The 14,244-nt window shown below is 41.3% G+C and overlaps 1 protein-coding gene across 7 annotated transcripts in view; it reads right to left on the reverse strand.

The window, feature by feature from the left end:
• The window catches only part of GRIN2B (glutamate ionotropic receptor NMDA type subunit 2B), a 285,857-nt gene that overhangs the window by 229,929 nt on the left and 41,684 nt on the right, over positions 1-14,244 (reverse strand). The gene's annotated exons all lie outside the window — the stretch shown is intronic.

The raw sequence follows: 14,244 nt of genomic DNA on the forward strand, positions 1-14,244 counted from the left end.
ATAATTATAGGTTCCCAGTACTAAACTACTCTTGGAGCCCAGCATTACTAGTCACAGTGATTCTGTGGAGAAGTCTGTCCCTTTTTGGATTCCTAGCTTGTTGGTCTCTTATGTCCTCTGTGATGTACAGAGCAATATCACCTCATATATATTGTGTTTATAAATGATGAACAGATGAGGTCACTTCCAAGGTAACTTTGTAGCATAGAAACCTTGACATCATCACAACTAGCTGTCAAGTGACTGAATTAATTATTTCTACATCCAGATTCTCAGAGTAGGCAAAGGCACCGGTATTAAAATATCCAAATGTTTCCATAGTCCATGATCACATAGGACCATTTAAGATGAAAAGCCTCAGGAATCAGAGTAAAATCCAGCTCATTTCCCTCTCACTCAGGTATCCTGCAAATTCCACATGAGCCTATTTAGTCTGGCTTTTTATCGTGGGGAGGGGTGGGGAGAGATGGTGACTATTTTTACACAAGAACCAGCCAACTATTTCAGGGGAGACTGGATAACATAAAAGGGTGGGCATGCAATAACTAAAGAGTCATTTAATATGTTTGATAAAGATGTGTTCTCACTTCTAAGTGAATTGGGTCTAAGCTGGAATCAGAATCCAGTATCCCAAATTGAATCAAACTATCAACTTGAGGAATCCTTCTGAGTAACAAGCCTAGCACAATTATTATCCATTCTGTAATAAGTCCTGAGTACATGCCATGTTCATAATAAAATATCCCCCAAGTTACACTGCAGACTACTAGAGTATACATGGCGTTTTCATTAGCAAATGCTTGCTTTTTAAACAAAGTTTCCAAAAGCTCAAAACTGTCAATATAAACATAAATAACACTTCAACACACACAGTTTCAAATGCAAAGAATGCTGCTGCAAAGCAGGGAGAAAGACATGATGCAATGGTGTGTAAGTCAGTGATTTTAAAACACCCTCCAACATACCTAGTATGAAGCCAAAGCGCTTAAAGCAAATATATGAGCTGCAGCTTAGCTCATCTGCATACACATCAAGACTCATTTAACTGTTAGCTCTGAATGAAAACCTCCTCTCTAACACCCTTATCTTGCTTATTCTCATGGTGCACTTTGAACTTCAAAGCTATTCTTTTACTCAGTTTGGCTCCCATCCTTCACAACTGAAATCTCACTATTTCTACTGAAATTAATGGGACTTCAACGAGAGTAGCTGAATTGCAGTTTGGGAATTTAGAAAGACCTATAAGGGTGTGTTTTGCTGCCCCTCCACATTATTTTTACAGCAGCAATGGGCTTTGTGTCCAGCTGGAAGAGAAACTCTTCTAGCTGGACAAGGTTAAGTCTTATAGAAAGCAACCACTATGTTTGCCTGGTTCAGACAGAAAAGGCAGGAATAGTGAATAAAGGCAAGGAGGAAACACCACAATCACAGAAAGATGAACTATAGGAAATGACCAACACTGAAGCAGCGGGACAAGGACATACTGGGTGAATCTAAAGGCTACCACCACAAGACACTTGGTTGCTTTTGCTGCTACAGACCACTCTTGAATTTCTCAGCAGGGATAAAGCTAAGATTTGTACACACATAGTACTTAATATGCGTGTAGTACTTTAAATTATGCAAAGTACTTCACATGCATTATCTACCGTAGTTGTTATCCTTACAACAGCATAGTATGGTAAGTGAGCACTTTTATTCCCGTTACTGGAGATAGGAGGGCCACTTCTCATCCACAGTACTACACCAGCCCGTGGCTCAAGGAACCAATTACTTGAAAAATCAGAAAATGTGACACTTCATATCTTTATAATCCCTACACTGGGGAAAAAGACAGATTACTAATGCACTAAGGAACATATTTGTATTTTCAAAATGCAGCCTGTACTGACCAGTGGGATGGTGATGAGGAACTGGATCCAGACAAGGTGCCAGATTCCAAAATCCCCAACCCTCACAAAGCCAACTTTGACAGGTAGGTGAGACCACCAATCTGTCAATCGCCAGATTACAGAGGGGCAGCAGTGGGGGGAGGGGATGTTTGACATGTAAAGTCAAAACTACATATAGGCAAAACAACCCCTCGGAACTGCACCCCCCGTAAGAAATTTTACCTTCTAGAATTGGTGCAAGATCTTGCGATGGCCTTGAGAGCCCAAGCAATAATCTCTCAGAGCCCAGTAAGCAAGTAGAAAGCTTAAAAGCTCTTTCTGTGCCAGGAAAACCCAGGAAAAAAAAGAGGTTTTAAGCCCTGTGCCTTGCATGCATTTAATTTGAATGATTGCAGCTGACTAGCCACCACATGCTTAAAACTGCAACAGGGCAAGTGAAATCTGCATACGTTGTGATCCTACTGTAATGACATCTAGTGGTTGACATCTGTCAAAGTTCAAAGGTGGTAACTGCCGATCAGATGATTGGAAGTTACAGCACCAATCCAATCACCAACCCAGCGTCAATCAAAGAGTGCCTTCGAAGAGCCTTGCTCTGGAAAGGAGAAAAACCGCTCTGTTTCTGAACTGAGCGTTTTTTTCCAAGTGCAACTTCATTTCCCTATCTCCAGAAGAAGTGGTTTGGACGCAGAGCACTTACTCCAGTGCTTTAAACCCAAAGCACCTCCTCTAGGGAGCTCCCTAGTGCCATGGATCCTATTGGAGTACCAATCAGAGCTGAATGGGAGCCCTGCTTGCAAAGAAAATATCATAGAATCATAGAGTTGTAGAGTTGGAAGGGATCCCAAAGGACATCTAGTCCAACGCCCTACAATGCAGTGGGGCAAGTAGCCATGGTTTGTGGGAAGCTGCCTTGTGGACCAACTGGCAGCTGTGGCAGGCCTAATTAGACCCACAGGCTGCAGTTTCCCCACCATGATATGTTTGGTAGGGGTAACGTGCATAACAACCAGCCACTGTATGCATTCACCATACCTCATGGATAATGCATGAATAACCTATCCATTAAGAAGAAACTGTGTACACATTTTTCAATCATTATATATACTCTCCAACAGGCCTTGGGGAACTTGCATATTTCAACAGGTTTTTGTACACTCTCTGAACAATATGCACACTCTCTAGTCAAATTCACACTTTCCAATAAATGTGCCCTTTGTTGCTATCTCAAGTTCAGGGGTGAGCAGCCCATTGTCCAAAAGTTCCATGCAGAACACTGTCTAATTTTATGCATGCACATAAACAGGACAGAACTTAATAGACTTAATTTGACGTAGTAATCTGACATTTGAATTAGTCCTTGCTAAATGAACTGATATTGGAATGGTTATTAGAAATCCCAATGCAACACTGTTGCCATAGTCATAGTTTTCTGCTTTGCATAAACTGACTTTCCTTTTAGACACAATGTAATTGTCTAGTTTATGGGAAAACCAAAGTTATCCAAGATGCTTCAACATGGTAATTTCCCCAGAAGTGGGGAAAGTAGTAGCTCCAAGAGATTATACCTAGGAGAGCTGGACTGCATGGCTATCATTTCTTCCTGTCATAGGCATACTTGAATGATGAGAAAGCTTCCCCAGACTCAAATCAACATGGGCTTCCCTAAAAGAAGCTAAAGGGGTATAAAAGTCTGCAGGCTCAACTAAAGGATTTGAATGGTGATGACAGCTTTGCCACAGCCTACCTGGTGTGGCTTTGTGACCCACCTATGGGTCTCCACATATTGGTTGAAGGATTGCACTTCCTCTGAAGTACCGGTTTGCAGCTTGGGTATGCTGCTTGATCTGGCATTGCTGAATATCCAAGAGGTACTTGTGGCTGAGAGTGTGTTTGTCCAGCTTTGAGTGCTTACTGAATACCTTCCTCTTTCAACAAGCCTTGTATTTTGAGATCTTTCTCAGTCTGCATCAGTATTGCAATTGCTTTTAAGATGCTTTATTGTTTTATCACTTGTTTGCTGCTCTGGGTTCATCTGGGAAGAAGGGCGGGGATATAATTTTTAAAATTAAAAATAAATTGAGGTTAGTTAGGAACAGGCTTGAAAGTTAATTTTAAGCTCAGGTGCATTCTGCAGTGAAATTTCCTAATGCCAATCAGGAGCATGAACACAGCAAGGGCTAGAGATCTCACCTCTTGCACTGCCATGTGCACTTCCCAACTCTCACCCGCCTCCACTATCTCCTTCACTTTTCCACTGACAATTTGGTGGCAGTGATGAGGACAGATACTGTTGTGTGGCCTTCATTAGGCTCTGAAACACAGCACTAGGACTTTGAGTCCCAAAATTTCAGGGATCAAAGACCTTAACAAAGGCCAGGGCAGCAATCTTTTTCATTGTCACCAAAAAGTATGTTTCACTGAGACAGGGCAGATGTGTGGAAGGCAGTAGGGCCAGTGCCAGGAAAGTTAAGTACAAGCCGAAACTGAACTGTTTGGATAATTGGACTTCATAACCAGCTGGAAAGCTCCAAAGTGGAGGAGTCATATTCTCTCAACGCCACAATTCTGAACTTTAACACTGCCAATACTGGACTCTATAGCAAGCACTATGTCTAACTGAGAACTATATTGGAACCTACATTTGAAAATGAGAGAATCAAAAATTAACTGCCCTATCAGAAGGATTCTGGCTCATTAATATACAGCATGTGTGTTGCAGGTAGATGGACCAGAGGCACACCTAGGCTCCCTTGCATCCCTGTGGAATGCCCTCCCATCAGATGTCAAAGAAATAAACAACTATCTGACGTTTAGAAGACATCTGAAGGCAGCCCTGTTTAGACAATTTTTTATGACTGATGTTTTAATGCATTTTTTATCTTTTGTTAGAAGCCGCCCAGAGTGGCTGTGGAAACCCAGCCAAATGGACGGGGTATAAATAATAAATTATTAATTATTATTATTATTACTACTACTACTACTACTACTACTACTAGTACTACACCCTGGGCAAGGAGCTGCCCTCCACCCCCATCCCATCACCTGGAAGCCAGAGTGGAGGGCTTTTTGCACACACACACACACACGCCTGCACCCTTGACAAGGGCCAACCTGGTCAACCTCTAGGTATGCTCCTGAGATGACTCCAGTTAAAGGATATTTGGGAACAGATCTGGACACATCTGCCTAAGACCTTAGAGTGTTGCTGCCTAAAACAGTAGATTAGACATTACTGGGTTAACTGTACAAGTGGTCTGGATCAGTATAAGGTAAAATACATGTTTCCAAAATAGAACCAAGCTTGTTTATGTATGAACCATATCACATGCCTTCTAGATGTTCAAAATGATCTTATACTTGGTGCACATGCTTGCAAGTGAATAAATGCCTAAGTAAAATATAAACATATGTCAAGCCATACAGGAGTTGAAATCTAGAAAACTCTAGTTTGGCATCACTAAAGTGGAAAGCTTTGCAATCAAAGTGGGGTTTGGGTCAGCATTATTATTTTGATTGAGCACTATGATAAATTTTAAAATCATATTTTATAAGAGTGTACTCTTTCATTTCTAAGAACTCACCTATTCTCATCTGATATATTTAAAAATGCACTATCGCTCCTGACACAGCTGCCATATGCATGAGAGGTATGAGGTTGTTTCAGAAACTAACAGCAATTTTGATATACAGCCTAGGCAGCCATTACTTCCAAAATGCCACACTGACAGTCTCTTTCTCAGACATATGGTCTTGAAACTCTCTTCTAATCATTAGCGCTTTAGGCAAACCCAAGATTGTAGCTTACTCATAAATACAACTTTTCCCATTTTCATATGACTTCAGAAGATTTTCCTCAAGACTGCCCAGCATTTCCAAATGCAGACTGGGAAAATTCCTATGCTGATATAAGCAGGATGTATATGGTGTGTTGCTTGATTCACTGATATTCCAAGTTCCATTATGTTCCACTTTCTTTTTTCTTTTCCCTCTTCCACCCCCCTTTTCTGTAGTCATTGTGAATTGCAGATTAATTTCAGCTTCAGTTTGTACAAAGAATGTAAACAAGTGAAGTGCAAGACCAAAAGAACAGATGTGTCATCTTGTCACTTTCATTAGGCTTTCCCTTGGGGGCATTATCATTCTCAGATGTTTCCAATAACCACATCTATCACAGGAGAATTTCCCCTGGCATCCGTAGACCATGGAAAGCAGTAACCAATGACACCCCCCAATTAGAGCCAAAACTAGAAAATGGGCACATGTATGCAAGTTCTTGGATTTGTTTTATACTGTAAATGCATACAACTATTCATCTGATGTGTTGCTGTGTGTATTCCTTCTGCTACAGTGCATTCCAAAGGCATTTCTAAGCAAACTGCAGTGACTGAATACAAGTTGATTTCCTGTTATGTGCACAAGAACATAAGAGCAGCCTGCTGGATCAGGCCAATGGCTCTTCTACTCCAGCATCCTGTTCTCACTTTGACCAAGCAGATGCCAGGGGGAAACATGCAAGCAGCGCCTCAGCAAAAGAACTAGCGCCATATTTACATACGGGCTGAGCAGGCTGCAGCCCAGGGCCTCATAATCTAAGGGGGGCTTGGCCTCTTGCCCATTTTTTTTTTAACAGGTAGATTTATCTAGGCCCAGTTGCTTGGTAACATTAAACACTTGACGTATGACAGTTACACTAGCGTGTATTTACTGTTTAGTAAAGTTCGTGGAGGCTTTATCATTTGATTCTGAGCAGCTTTAAAGTCAGCAATGAAGCATTACAAGAGTTCAGATCACTGTCTTTCATTATAGCATGTATTTTGAGAACACATGAAGATGCTTTTATATCACTGTGAATCACAATATTTAATTCTGACTTTTTATGAAAATGGTGAATAAACGATATGGAAGTGGTACTGGTAAAAGAAAGCAAAAAAAAATAACAGAAGGAAGTACTCAAAAGTTTAAAGCCAATCATGTCATATGGCTTTGTACAGCAGGCAGAAACAGCCCTATATAAACCCAGTGGCGTAGCGTGGGTTGTCAGCACCCGGGGCAAGGCAAGTAATTTGTGCCCCCTAACCCGTGGATTTGTGCCCCTAACCCGTGGATTTGCGCCCCCTAACTCGTGGATTTGCGCCCCCTAACCCTAACCCCCAAATGTTGTGCCCAGTGCGGCCGGGCCCCCCTGTACCCCCCACGCTACGCCACTGCATAAACCCTCAGATACATTTATGTTTACAAAAAGAAGAAAATCAAGTAACTACAGTGACCAGTCTGAGCAGACTGTAGAACAACCAGTTTATATACAGAATGCGGCCTCCTAAGAACTTCACAGAGAACTGTTGTCAGTAACTACTGGTACCTCTACAAGTAAAGAAACTTCTGGAGAAAAGTGTGAATGAAGTGACAGGACCTACAACCAAAGAATTAACACAAGGCATTGAAGGAACATGCCATGAGACAGTTACACCAAAAGAAGCAGTTCAAGCACATTACTGTCTTAAAGAAGTGGAAAACAAAGCAGATGATCTCAGCAAAAAACCTTGCATTACAGACACAAAAATACCAACTGCACACGCTACTAGTGATTTCAGAGAAATCAGGTTTGCAGTTCACATCAAATAACAAGGAAATATCATTCTGGATTGAGAAAGCTCCATTGGAATGTCAGCACTCAGCTGCAGCTTTTACCACTTTGAAACAAACATGCAAAAACCAAGCCTGGTTCTGTTCAAAAAATTTATTCTATTCCACCAAAGTAAATGGAGAAACCTACCCTTGATAATGGCTAGTGTATTCTCCAAAAGAAGGAAAAGTCTCCTGTTTTGGTGCAAACTTTTCTGTAACCAAACTACCAACTACAGCTTTAGCTTCTCTTGGATTTAATAATTGACATCACACTTTTCTTTTTCAAACCCACAAAAATTCTAAAAATCATATGAACTCTCTGCTAACATACTTAACAATAAAGTGTGGTCAAATGCTCACATCAAAACTCTGACAGCAAATCAAAGCAGAGCAGGATTACTGGAGGCACGTACTTCAGCGAGTTATTGCAGTGATTTCCCTTTTGGCAGAATGTGGCTTGGCATTTAGGGGAGACAATGAAATATTTGGTTCACCAAGCAATAGTAATGTTCTTGGATTGCTTGAATTAATTGCCAGAGCTGATCCCTTCCTGTGTGCTCACATAAATCAGTATGGAGGCAAAGGCTCTGGTCAGTCATCATGCTTATGCAAAACCATATGTGAAGAGGTTATCCAGTTGATGGTTAATACAGTTCGAGAAGCAATACTGAGTGACATCAAACAGGCAAGTTATTTTAGTTTATCAGACAGTTCAACCCCTGATGTTTCCTATATTGATCAACTTACTGTCATTGTTAGAGATGCTTCTCCTAGTGATGGATTTCACTGTTACAGGCCCCCACTCCATTATTATGTTCAATTTCCATGTCCACCAAGGAAAACATACAAGAGAGCTGAGCTGTAATTGGGTACCAGGGCATCCAGTTCTAACATTAAATATCACCAGAAGATGTAGCTCTATCAACCTCACATATTCTTCCTGTAACTGTTTAATCTTATGTGTTGTCTATGTGCTTCCCACCTCATCTGAAACCCATTACTTCATGATCTGTTCTTAATGACTAATACAAATAATTGGACCTTGCCCTTTTTTTAAAAAGTTCGTGGTACATTCACTTATGTCTCTGCCCACAGTGGTATTTCTGAAGGCTCAGTGTGATTCGCTCGCTGAGATTTCAAAGATGTTGGATGGATGACTCGTTCTTCTAAATTTGTGTAGTTCTATGTTATTAAAATGCAATGCCCAAATTAAACATTTAATAATTCTGTAATGAGAATGAAAAGTCCATAATTATTTGTGTTGACTAGCAAATCTACTGGAAGGTTGCTTCAAAAGCAAAACAAAAGGAAAGGAAAGGGAAAGGTCAGTCCCAACAAACAAACAAAGGAGCAGGAATACCAAGAAATTGCCCCAGCTAAAAAACAGAATAATCACAGAGCTATTAATTATAGACCTTATTCTATATTGAATGGTAGTGGAAAACATAATTTTGTTGTTTTTGCAGTTATAACAATATGAAGAATGCATAGAAGAAAAGCTACACCTTTGTAAATGCCATAACTGGAGTCTATCAAACAGAGTAGTTGGGCATTCTTGAACTGAACCTGAGAGCCTATTTCACTCTTTGCTTTAATCATGGGCATTTATTTTGCAGAACATACCAACACAATTTCAAACTGCAATTAAATTTAAAAAGTTAATAAATCTGGCAATTTCTATAAGTCTGGAATTAAAAATGTAAAACATTTACAAAATAAAGTAAAAGATAAAAGCCATCTCAGTTGTCGCAGAAAGTGAGTCTCGTCCAGGAAAGGCAAAATGTAATGTACTCACCCTGGGTCTATCTCAGTAAGTGCTCCAATCAATTAGTGCATAAATACACATCGAACAAAATTACAGCAGAAACCACTGTGATATCTACTTTAACTAATGTACTGGGATAAAAGGGCTTCCAAGATGTTAGTAAATAGTTAGGAAAACTATTCCTGAGTCCTGACCAGCATTTGGTAACAGGGTGATCAGATGAGAACAGGACTCCAGCCTTAATAGTTGTTTAGAAGAGAGAATTGCAGCAGATGTAGCTTATCATTCAAAAATTCCCTCTTCAATACAGTGAGAGGTGCAAATAGTCTTGTACTCTCTACACCCTTCCTAGTAGAAATGGCTAACAAGTCATAGACATGAGCATTCTTTAACACAGGGATGGCTAATTTGCAGCCCTCTAGCTCCTATCATTCCTGACTATTGCCCATGCTATCTGGGGGTTGAAGGGAGATAGAGCTCAGCAACTTCTGGAGGAACACAAATTAGACTCCCTTGCTTTCAGACCATCTGAGGGTCACAAATCAAGAACTGAGATATGCCCCCTGCAATGACTGATAAATAACATCCCATACACACTAAGTAAATCTAATTCTAAATTGTCTTTCAGAATGTAAGGATGTACTTGTACTATTCAGGCCTCTCTTTGCAAGTCTTTTGCCTCAAAGTCTGTTCAGTTGTATATTTGTGATCTTTTTCCCCATTGTATATCAAACAATAATAATACCCATCAGTTTGGGGACTCTGCCCACCAAAATGTCGTGTATCCTCCTCCTTCCTGCTTTCTCCTTTCGAAAGCTTTGCTTTTTTATTATCATCCCTCCCTAGGTCCTTTTGTTTACCCCTATCTAAGATCAACCTGTGGTAAAAAGTTCAAAGAAAGAAAGTGCTCCCCCATACCCTTCTCATGCAGATGTGAAAAAAGCTGCTCTTGGTTAGCTTCCCTCCTCCGCACAACTATCAAAGTGACAGAAACGGAGGGCAGGGCTCCAATAGGAAAGGCTTAGCCAATGGCACCCAGAAGTCCTTCTGCCAACTACATCCCTCTGGGATATTAAAGCAGTGGCTTCACTGCCATCAGTGCTGCCACCACAAAATTACTTAATGTGTGTGTAACATAGAGCAGCAGCAGTGAGCCAGCACAGAAATCACACAGGATCCCTCATTATCTTGGCTAAAGGAGAGCTGTAGGGCCAAACTTTCCCTTCCCAAACCTCTGCCCTTTCAGCAGTAAATAGATTATTCCCTCCCGCCTTAAGGGAAGCACTGGCAATAAGTTTTAACTGCAGTTAGCATTAACTGGGGTTCACATGTGAAACCAACATTAGATTATGACTTCAAATCTCATAGTAACCTCCATCGAAAAGTGGAGCCAGCTTTATACCTTGACTATACTTAATGCAGGGAAAGGGGGATCTACAGTACTCCACAATTCTACAGCAGGCTCACAAAGGCTGCAGTTCTAATCCCACACACATAGGAGTTTACTTCAAAGTAGATTGGTTAAGACTGCAGGCACTGTTGCTTAACTATTCTTCATGCAGCATCCCAGTGGCAATAAAAGGTGCTAACAGGAACTGAAAGACTATGCCAGGCTTCCTCAACCTCGGCCCTCCAGATGTTTTGAGACTGCAGTTCCCATCATCCCTGACCACTGGAAATGCTAGCTAGGGATCATGGGAGTTGTAGGCCAAAAACATCCGGAGGGGCGAGGTTGAGGAAGCCTGGACTATGCTATGGTGTATGGTGCTTTTGCGGGGGTGGAGTTTCTGTATTAATATCCTACCTCATATGTCCAGGGCCGAATCCTAGCACTGAGAACAATGTATGAAGTTTACCCAAATAACTTTCATGATAAAATTTGTCATGTAAGTCCCAACCTTCTGCCCTGCTTCCCCCTCCCCACCCCTCTGCTTCTAAAGTGCCACACCTCTTAGTTACAAGAAATACCAGAAGGGGGAAAGTATGACAAATGAAAGCAATACACCAGTTCTGCAGTATTTTTCAACCAATCTAGCATTGGAACCTACATTAAGGGAAATACTTCTAATAGCTTCTCAGGACAGAACTTATCTTTACTCAGAACCATTTCAGCCTAACTGATTTTTATCTGCACAGTATTAGCTGAGCTATTTAACCCCTAATAGTTGACACGGCATATTACAAGCAGTGGCATTTTAAAAACATGTAAGTTGAGTGGGGCACTTGCAAGAGACAGGGTTGGCCAAGTGGTTGTTAACTCAGGTCTTACCGGGGTTAATAGCAACTCTAATTTATATTAATAGGTATCAACTACTCAGTATTAAATTAGGAACTCGGGTGGTGCTGTGGGTTAAACCATAGAGCCTAGGGCTTGCAGATCAGAAGGCTGGCTGTTTGAATCCCCGCGACGGGGTGAGCTCCCGTTGCTCGATCCCTGCTCCTGCCAACCTAGCAGTTTGAAAGCATGAAATGCAAGTAGATAAATAGGTACCAATCTGGTGGGAAGGTAAACAGCGCTTCCATGTGCTGCTCTGGTTCGCCAGAAGGAGCTTAGTCATGCTGGCCACATGACCTGGAAGCTGTACGCCGGCTCCCTCGGCCAATAAAGCAAGATGAGCGCCACAACCCCAGAGTCGTCTGCAACTGGACCTAATGGTCGGGGTCCCTTTACCTTTTTACTCAGTGTTAAACAATGCTTATTAGCTAACTTTCAAAAATCAATAGCTTTGAAAAATGAATTAAGTCAAACGGAATAAAATTCACTGCAAAAATACACTAATCTTTGCAAGGTTTTTGCAATATTTTTAGCATGTAGCCCACTGGAGAGAGGGCAAATGGGGGTTTAAAATGCAGACTTTCCATATGGCACTGCAAGCACACTAACACCTGGGACATGAAGCCCTGATGCCAAGGCAGTCACAGAGGGGTCCAAACAGCAAATGGATACTGGATTCCTTATAGTTACTGTTTAAACCAACAATTAGCTTTCAAACTCTGTGAATTCCATTTTAAACTAATGCTGCAATCCTTTCCACACTCACACACTGAGCTTGGAGGGATTTCTTTCTGAGTAAGCATGTGCAGGGTGGGACTGCAAATTTTAACAATAGAAAGGGAAGGATTACCAGCACACACTGGTTTCCTGTTTTATCAGTGATCTCACCTTTAGCAGTGGGGAGAGCACAATGTGTCTGTGCAAATAAATGGGGTACAAGGCACCTGCATTTAACTGAGTTGTGGGATTAGTGGGAAATGGAGGTGGCAATTTAACTAGATTCATCTTTGCTGCAGCCCAAGATTTTTTGTGGAATTTTTTTTGCTGAACTTCCCTGTTTTCAACAGGCATATGCAATAACCTTTACACTGCAAGCCTGGTCATAGCTACTCAGAAGTAAGTTCTATTGAATTCAGTGGGGCTTACTCCTAGGTAAAGGGTTTAGGGTTGCAGCCTGACATACAACCAGCCGCCTAATCTCAAATGAATACTCAACAGCAATGACAGGCTGCCTAATAGAGACAGAATCCAAGGATTAGGCCCTGCAAATATCCAGATGCCAGCTAATAACCTAACAATATGCAACCAAGAGTTCATTGACCTGCTCACCCACCAACATGATCTATCCCATCACAGCCCAACCAAACTTTCTGCTGTCTAAAAAGGGCAAACAGTCCCAGTGCAAATGTGTCCCAATGGTTACAAATTTGCCATAAAAAATACAACATTCAGAAACATGCTAACAAAAGTTTAGGCCTTTCAAAGAAAGGTTACAGTGTTAAACCGAAGAAATAGAATGTATCGGTAAGTTTGACTGTTGCTTTCAGCTAATCAAGGCCAAAATTCTCTCTCCCAGTACAGACCTTAAATTAGCACAGCAAACCCAGGAATATTGTTATTGTCAATGACAGCTCTAGTGAATGAAGTCAATCCTTTCCTTATATACATTTGAACTTTGCAGAGAAAAATCACAGACTTTATCTCTTGAATTTCATGGCCTTCTACAAATTTTCTCTCAGCCCATGGAAATGCATGTTTGTAAATATATATATAGTTGTATATATTAAAGCTGTATATACTACCATGACCACAATATTTGGAAGAAGTCTGATCTGTTATATGGCATTCCAATTTTATTATTTGGGTCCAAAACTCAGAAGAGAATGACAACTCAAGAACAAGTCTGCTTATTTACTTCAACATCCCACCTCCAAATCACTGTGATTTGAGTTGCATTGGAAAATAATTCACTGAGATTAAAAGCTAGAACTGTTCCCCAAAACAAAATATCTCTCAACTGCCTCCCCTCTGGAGCTCTGGGTGTTTCCCAAGACACTTTGGTTTTGTTTCTCAGAAAAGAGACAGGGGAAAGTTTACATGTTTAACTTTTTGGAAAAACAGATGCCTCGTGGTGATTCCAAAGCTTAGGGGATAGCTCATCTCCACTGAGACACCTTATTCACAGTAAGTTCATGGCCCAAATCATCCTGATTTGCCTTGTTTTTCACTCTGTGTGTGTCAAACACACACATACACCCAGAATAACACTTAAATGTTTCTGCCAATACCTTAAAGGTAAAGGTAAAGGTACCCCTGCCCGAACGGGCCAGTCTTGACAGACTCTGGGGTTTGTGCGCCCATCTCACTCAAGAGGCCGGGGGCCAGCGCTGTCCGGAGACACTTCCGGGTCACGTGGCCAGCGTGACAAAGCTGCATCTGGCGAGCCAGCGCAGCACACGGAACGCCGTTTACCTTACGCCATGGTAAAGTTCTTAGTCCAGACATAGGGAACCTGTGGCCTTTCAGATGTTGCTGTGCTACAACCAATATCATCCCTGACTACTGGCCATGCTGTTTGGGGTTAACAGTCAGATTCCATCTATGCTAAAGAAGCTGTTAGACTTTTTTTGGTACTTGTTCATGACTGCATGCAAACTATACATTTGAAGCACATGACTTTCCCC

Source organism: Podarcis vaucheri, assembly GCF_965113315.1.
Source record: "Podarcis vaucheri genome assembly, chromosome: 10".
NCBI classification, from domain to species: domain Eukaryota; kingdom Metazoa; phylum Chordata; class Lepidosauria; order Squamata; family Lacertidae; genus Podarcis; species Podarcis vaucheri.